Genomic DNA, 7499 nt, shown 5'->3' on the forward strand with positions numbered 1-7499 from the left:
TATATATACACACACACACACACACACACACACACACACACACACACACACACATACATATTATATATATATGTAGTACCTTTGCCCTGATCTGGATAGCCCAAGCTAGACTGATCACATCAGATCTCAGAAGCCAAGCAAGGTCAGCCCCGGCTAGTATTTGGATGGGAGGCCTCCAAGGAAGTCCAGGGTTGCTATGCAGAGGCAGGCTGTAGCAAGTCACCTCCGAATGTCTCTTGCCTTGAAAATTCTACAGGTCACCATAAGCCAGCTGTGACTTGATGGCCAAAAACAACAACGTAGCAACTTTATTCGGGGGACGGGACACAAATAGCAGTTCCTCTAGCTAGGTTTTCCGGAGACATGAATAAAACCTGGACTGGAACTCCTCCAGATTCCAGTATCCCAGAACTCATACAAAACGTGAAATGAACTACTGAACATCACAGCCTGCATTCTGAACATCTTCCAAGGTCACTGTTTCCAAGCTGTATATGTAAGAACGTAAGAGAAGCCAATGTTGTATCAGGCCAATGGCCTATCCAGTCCAACATTCTGTGTCACACAGTGGCCAAAAATACCAGGTGCCATCAGGAGGTCCAGCAGCGGGGGCAGGACACTAGAAGCCCCTCCCATTGTTCCCCCCCCCAAGCACCAAGAATACAGAGCGTTCCTTTTCCCAGACTGAGAGTCCCTATCTATCCCTTGTGGCTAATAGCCACTGATGGACCTCTGCTCCGTATGTTTCTCCAATTCCCTCTTGAAGCTGTCCATGCTTGTAGCCACCACCACCTCCCGTGGCAGTGAATTCCATGTGTTAATTACTCTTTGGGTGAAGAAGGACTTCTTTTTATCCATTCTAACCCGACCGCTCAGCAATTTCATGGAGTGCCCACAATTTCTTGTCTTGTGAGAAAGGGAGAAACGTACTTCTTTCTCCACCTGCTCTATCCCATGCATAATCTTATAAACCCCGATCATGTCACCCCTCAGCCGTTGCTTCTTCAAGCTGAAGAGCCCCAAGTGCTTTAACCTTTCTTCATAGGGAAAGTGTCCCAACCCTTTTATCATTCTAGTTGCCCTTTTCTGCACTTTTTCCAGCGCTATAATAACACTGCTATAATAACTTCCAATGCTATAATAATAACTTCTACACACTGGAGTTGCAGAAGACGTCCCAGGAGGTCACCAGGCACTGCAGAAGTGCAAAGCTCTGTATGCAAAAACAGGCAATTTAAAAAAAAAACACTCCTCAACTTAGGAAGGTGGGTTCTGGCTGTTATCTTTCCACACCTGTTCCTGCTCTGCACATCCCTAGCTGCCCCCGGGAACCATTTGTCAGCCTTGGGGCTGTCCTAGGTCCTGGATCTAGCAACCCTGATTCCTGACCCTACAAACACCCTGTGTCCTTGGCGTCTCTGCCGGATAGGGGCTTGTTTCTGCATGAGCTTGACTCTACCCTACAGGCACCCGGCCCAGAGAGGTCATAAGCACAGTTAACGAGGAAGAAACCAGATCTCCTCTCGTGCACAGGAGTGGTGTGTTGCCTTGTGGATTGTTGCACCCTGTTAGGAAATCCTGGCGTGGCAAATGACAGTGTTTTGAGATGACAGGTGATAGCAATGCCACACAGTTCAGGATTTATGGGACTGATGCAGTTGTCATGTGAATCATGCAACCACTCTCATTTTTGCTAGCAGTCAAAAGGCTTGGGCACGCGGGGCCTCCAGATCTTCCCGATAAAAAGAAGTGCTCAAGTCCTCCATCCGCACTTACCTAAGTTCCCAAGTGCTCAGTTATCAGTGAGAAGGGTGGTTGCCGCAGGGCTCTTTTTGTAGCAGGAACTCCTTTGCATATTAGGCGACACACCCCTCATGTAGCCAATCCTCCAAGCGCTTACAGTAGCCCCTGTAAGAAGAGCTCTGTAAGCTCTTGGAGGATTGGCTGCATTAGGGGTGTGTCGCCTAATATGAAGAGAAGAAGAGATTGGATTTATACCCCGCCCTTCACTACCCAAAGGAGTCTCAGAGTGGCTTACAAACTCCTTTCCCTTTCCCTCCCCACCGCAGGCACCCTGTGAGGTAAAAGAAGAAGAAGAAGAGATTGGATTTATACCCCGCCCTTCACTACCCAAGGGAGTCTCAGAGTGGCTTACAAACTCCTTTCCCTTCCCCTCCCCACAACAGAAACCCTGTGAGGTAGGTGGGGCTGAGGGAGCTCTGACAGAAACTGCTCTTTTTCAAGGACAGCTCTTGTCAGAACTACGGCTTGCCCAAGGTCATCCAGCCAGATGCAAGTGGAGGAGTGGGGAATCAAGCCTGGTTCTCCCAGATTAGAGTCCGTGCACATAACCACTACACCAAACTGGCTCTCTCTATGCTCTTGCTGCAAAGGAGTTCCTGCTACAAAAAGAACCCTGGCTGGTGTTGTACCAGTATGCAGATGGCTCATTCACATATGGCTCATTGCCTCCATACCAATCAATCCAAGTTTATGGTTTATAACTATGGTGGTGTGGAAAGTACCATCAAGTCGTAGCTGACTTATGGTGACCCTTCATGGGGTTTTCAAGGCAAGAGACATTCAGAGGTGGTTTGCCATGGCCTGCCTTCACACAGCCACCCTGGGCTTCCTTGGTGGTCTCCCATCCAAGTGCTAACCAGGGTCGACCCTACTTACTTTCTGGGATCTGACAAGATGGGGCTAGCCTAGTCTGTTCAGGTCAGGGCTCAGAACGTTTTATGCGTATCTTGTAGCTTACTGTTTTTCATGAAATTTTCATTTCAAGTTATTAAGATGCTGAACTGCAGGCTGTGGAAGGTCGGTAGTTCAGCAGTTTGAGACCCGAGTGTGCCGCATGACGGAGTGAGCTCCCATCTCTAGTTCCAGCTCCTGCCAACCTAGCAGTTCGAAAGCAAGAAATTGCAAGTAGATAAATAGGTACCACTTTGGTGGGAAGGTAACAGCGTTCTGTGTGCCTCGGTATTTAGTCATGCCGGCCACATGACCACGGAAACGTCTTTAGACAGCGCTGGCTCTTCGGCTTTGAAACAGAGATGAGCACTGCAACCCTAGAGTCGGATTCGAGTGGCTTTTGAGCAAGGGAACCTTTACCTTTTACATGATACCAGCAAATACTGGAATAAAAATTCCATCCCTGGGCGTAAAAATGAGAACAACAAGAAATAGCTACCTGCTTGGTTTAGCCATTAGTCAAATTAAATTAATTTAAGCGCAAGGAACACCAATAATCTGGACAGATTTATGTGAAATTTTATATGCTGTGACAGCAGATGAGAAGGTGTTACAGGTGACATATATATTGTCAGATAGCAAGAATCAGATAACAAAATCAGAGGACTTAGTAAATAACCCTAACCTGAGTATAAATCTTGAGATACTTGTATAACAAGCAATATAATAAATTAGGTACAATATTTGCTGTTTGTCCCTGGTTACATACACAATTTCTTCAAATGGATTTTTCTGATGTCTACTGCCCCCAGTAGGAGATGATATTGGAAACATAGCCTTGGCAAAATTTACCTTCCTTGGAGGATAGTATGGACCAAAATGTAAAGGTGAAACCAGTGGTATTCTCGTACCAAGGTAATCATTTATAGTGAAGTTAGGATCCCTATGAAGTCCAGACTTCAAATGCTAGTTAAAGGGGCTATCAGTGGCCCAGTCTGCAGAGCTGTTCTTTAATATGAGAATCTATCATCTGTGTTCTTTGAAAAGCAATAAATCAAGATCTAAAATGCACAAATTTACACTAGTACTCTTACCAAAAGGGGACAATGTTTTAATATGAGCTACGCTCTTGCTGTTAATAGGAACGTTCACAGTTTGCCCAATGGAGGAAGAGTCTGTCCCCTAATCTTAACCACCCTCCTATAGCTCTCAGACAAAAGTATGAAAAATGAGAGAGTATTAATGTGTATGCTTAAATAAAATAAAGCTTGGGTATTTCATATTATGGCCTGCAGCCCTTCACCTACTAAACTTATTTCTACCTAAAGATGTCAGATTATATGTAGAAATTTTAGGTTTGAGATTACTTTGAGCTCTACTACCAGAAGTATCCACCACTCTCCAAGAATAGCTTGAGAATATGGTGGGTTACCTCTTACAGAGATGCTAATAGGTTCAGAGGGCCCATCTGATGCTGCGTGAAGTTTCCTGGACAACAATTGATCTCAGAGCAGGAGGAACACTTAATTTATTATTTCTTCTTATGTATCAGTTAACAATTGGTCTCAGAGCAGAAAGAACACTTAGGCCCCGGTCACACGGGCCAGATAACGCGGGGGGGGGGGGGCGTGGCTATTTGCGCCGTCGCAATTTGAGTCACCACTACGCGATCAGACGCAATGGCGGCGAACCAGGTTTTTTTGGCGTGTGTTTCTGGTGTGCTTCACCAAGGCAAGAGGAACGCGCTGGAGCAATCAGACGAAGACAGTCCGTCTGCAGCCCGTAGCAAACTGTCTAATAGTAGCCTTCTTCAGGTACTTTTTAACTCCGGACCTTCGGCGGTATGCTACGGGGTAGCAACAGGTGTGTGACGCTTGCCATATGTTTCCATCTGCTCGTGCCCGTATAATCCGCCCGGCATTCATGGCTCTCCTGTGGCAATTTCTGCGTGTGTCCGGGGCCTTAATTTATTATTTCTTCGTAAGTATCAGTTAACAATTGGTCTCAGAGCAGGCAGAACTCTTAATTTATTATTTCTTTGTATGTATCAGTTAAGCAGTTCTTCAAATCAATATTATCTCGAAGGTACTTTTCAATCAGTGTAGGTGACGCGTGTCTGATGTATCGTGTTCCAGATCAATGGCACAGTCCATGCCTGTGATCTACTCTTGAGGGAAAGCCGCAAGGAGGATGCCAGATTGTATTAGGGGACAAACAAATCTGAACTAGACTAAGCCTTAATTAAAATGGTTTTAACCACAAGGTATCTTGTAAAAGAGATAGATCAATAAATCAAGAGGAGAATTTCCTGCCGACTCCTAGGAAATATTAGGCTACGAACTGAAATGACATAAGGGTACTTCTATATAAAAAGTATATTTACTTTTAAAATGATATTACCAGGGGTCATTTCCTGCAGGAGCACACAGGAGAGGAGCTCCGGCAGTAAAGAGCCCAGGGGGCGGGCACATGCAACAAGCCCCACCCCCTGCTCCCAGCAGCCCTCAGTCAGAGCAAGAAGCAGCCAGGTAAGCTGCAGAGGCCCTCCCTGGCCCAAAAGAGTCCAGTGGCAACTCTAAGACCAAGTTTTATTCAGGTACAAGCTCTCCCTCCTTTGCAAGGACAGATCTGCACATGCCCCCCCGCACCATAGCTAGCAATCCAAAACAATCCAGTGGAGCCTGAGTGGTGGGTGTTGCCTTCTGACACACTTCTGGTGATGTCAGGGGGTGTGGTATATGCAAATGAGTCATGCTAATGAGTTATGCTAATGAGGTCCTGCACCTCTTTTTCTGCAAAATGACCCCTGGATATTACTACTACCACCACTAAATTATCACCACAAGGACTAATTTTGTAACTAGGGTTTAGCTCAGGATATTCCTTGGGTCTAATGACTAACTGACTCACCCAGAAAAAAATTTCGTGCCTACATCTTGGGAGGTTGAAGAAACTTTACAATGCTTTTCTTCATAGCTGCTGCAGGGGATACTGTGCACACAGCCTCTGTGGTCTTGACCCTGTGTTTTGTAGTTAAAACCGTACCAAAATTAAATATAAAATCAGATTAGAAAAAAAAAGAGTAATTGCTCTTCGATCTCCATAATGAAAGTCATAGAAGGGGACACACAAAGAAGAAGGAGGAGGAAGAGAGGAGGAGGAGGAGGAAGAGAGGAGGAGGAGGAGATTGAATTTATACCCGCCCTTCACTCGGAGTCTCAAAGCAGCTTACAAACTCCTTTCCCTTCCCCTCCCCACAACAGACACCCTGTGAGGTAGGTGGGGCTGAGAGAGCTCTGACAGAAACTGCTCTTTTTCAAGAACAGCTGTGCCAGAACTATGGCTTGCCCAAGGTCATCCAGCAGGTGCAAGTGGAGGAGTGGGAAATCAAACCTGGTTCTCCCAGATTAGAGGCCGTGCACTTAACCATCAAACTGGCTCTCAAAGAAGAAGAGAATGGATTTATACCGCGCCCTTCACTACCCAAAGGAGTCTCAGAGCGGCCTACAAACTCCTTTCCCTTCCCCTCCCGACAACAGACACCCTGTGAGGTAGGTGGGGCGGCGAGAGCTCTGAGAGAACTACTGTTGAGAGAACAGCTCTGAGAGGACTTGTGACTGATCCAAGGTCCTACCAGCAGCTGCTTGTGGAGGAGTGGGGAATCAAATCCGGTTATCCCAGATTAGAGTCCGCACACTTAACCACTACATCAAACATACACACCCAACCAAGAGCAGCTACCATTATGGACGATGGTGTCCTTCCTTCTGTAGAATTACAGAATCCTGATAGCACACAACTGCCTCCGCAGGAGCTCTCAGCAACAGCTTCTTTTCTTTAGAGAGCTCCTACCCTGTTTCCCCGAAAGTAAGACATCCCCCGAAAATAAGACCTACTTACAGTTTTGCCTCTCGCTGAAATATAAGACATTCCCCGATAATAAGGCCTCCCCGATAATAAGGCCTCCCCGATAATAAGGCCCCCCGAAGCTACCATAACTCTAGGCCATAGCAGCGGGCGCCGCCGCACAGCTCACTGTTGGCTGCCACACAGTCGGAGCAGACAGGAAGTGCGAGGTCTCTTTTAATCAGAGCCCACGCCGCCGCCAGGACAAGCTGCTGCCTGCTGCTCGCTCTGCCCTGACGGAGTGTACCGTATTCTTCTTCATGGAAAAATAAGACATCCCTCGAAAATAAGACCTAGCGCATCTTTGGGAGCAAAAATTAATATAAAACACTGTCTTATTTTCGGGGAAACAGGGTAGTATGAGGTGGGGTGAGCAAAGCAGATGGACAAAGCCTGCCCCTCGATGGAACAGCCTTCCCCCCTGGCCTCCAGACCATGGGGCATTCCGTCCAGGTAGGAGGCAGACGGCTTACATCACCTCCCCGCTGGCATCGTACGGTCACCAGATTCAGGTAGGGGGATTCCTAGAAATTTGGGGGTGGAGCCTGCGGAGGACAGGGACCATAGAGTCCACCCTCCAAAGCATCCATTTTCTCCCGGGGAACTGACCTCTATGGCTTGCAGATGAGCTGTAATTCCAGGGGAGGCTGGAGGCCACTGGGCTGGAAGGCCACTAAAGAAGGCTGAGGAGTGGAAGGAGGCTGCAAACTTGGGACATTACAGGCTGTTTGTCTCTTGCCTGTGCAGGGACTTAAGGCCTGAACATGGCCAGGGCCATGAGTCAAAGGGCACAAGCCAAAGTTGACCGTGGCCTTCAGCTCCTAGCCTGAGGGTTGTAGCCTAGAGTGGGTGCAGAGAGAGAGAGAGAGAGAGAGAGAGAGAGGGAGGGAGGGAGGGAG

General features: G+C 47.3%; 1 protein-coding gene across 1 annotated transcript in view; it reads right to left on the reverse strand.

Moving 5' to 3' along the window:
* WDPCP (WD repeat containing planar cell polarity effector) overlaps positions 1–7499 on the reverse strand; it is a gene marked incomplete at its 3' end in the record, with an annotated part of 206145 nt that overhangs the window by 821 nt on the left and 197825 nt on the right. The window lies entirely within an intron of this gene.

The sequence above is a fragment of the Gekko japonicus genome, unplaced genomic scaffold (assembly GCF_001447785.1).
Source record: "Gekko japonicus isolate JY-2015 unplaced genomic scaffold, Gekko_japonicus_V1.1 scaffold2178, whole genome shotgun sequence".
Lineage (NCBI taxonomy): Eukaryota > Metazoa > Chordata > Lepidosauria > Squamata > Gekkonidae > Gekko > Gekko japonicus.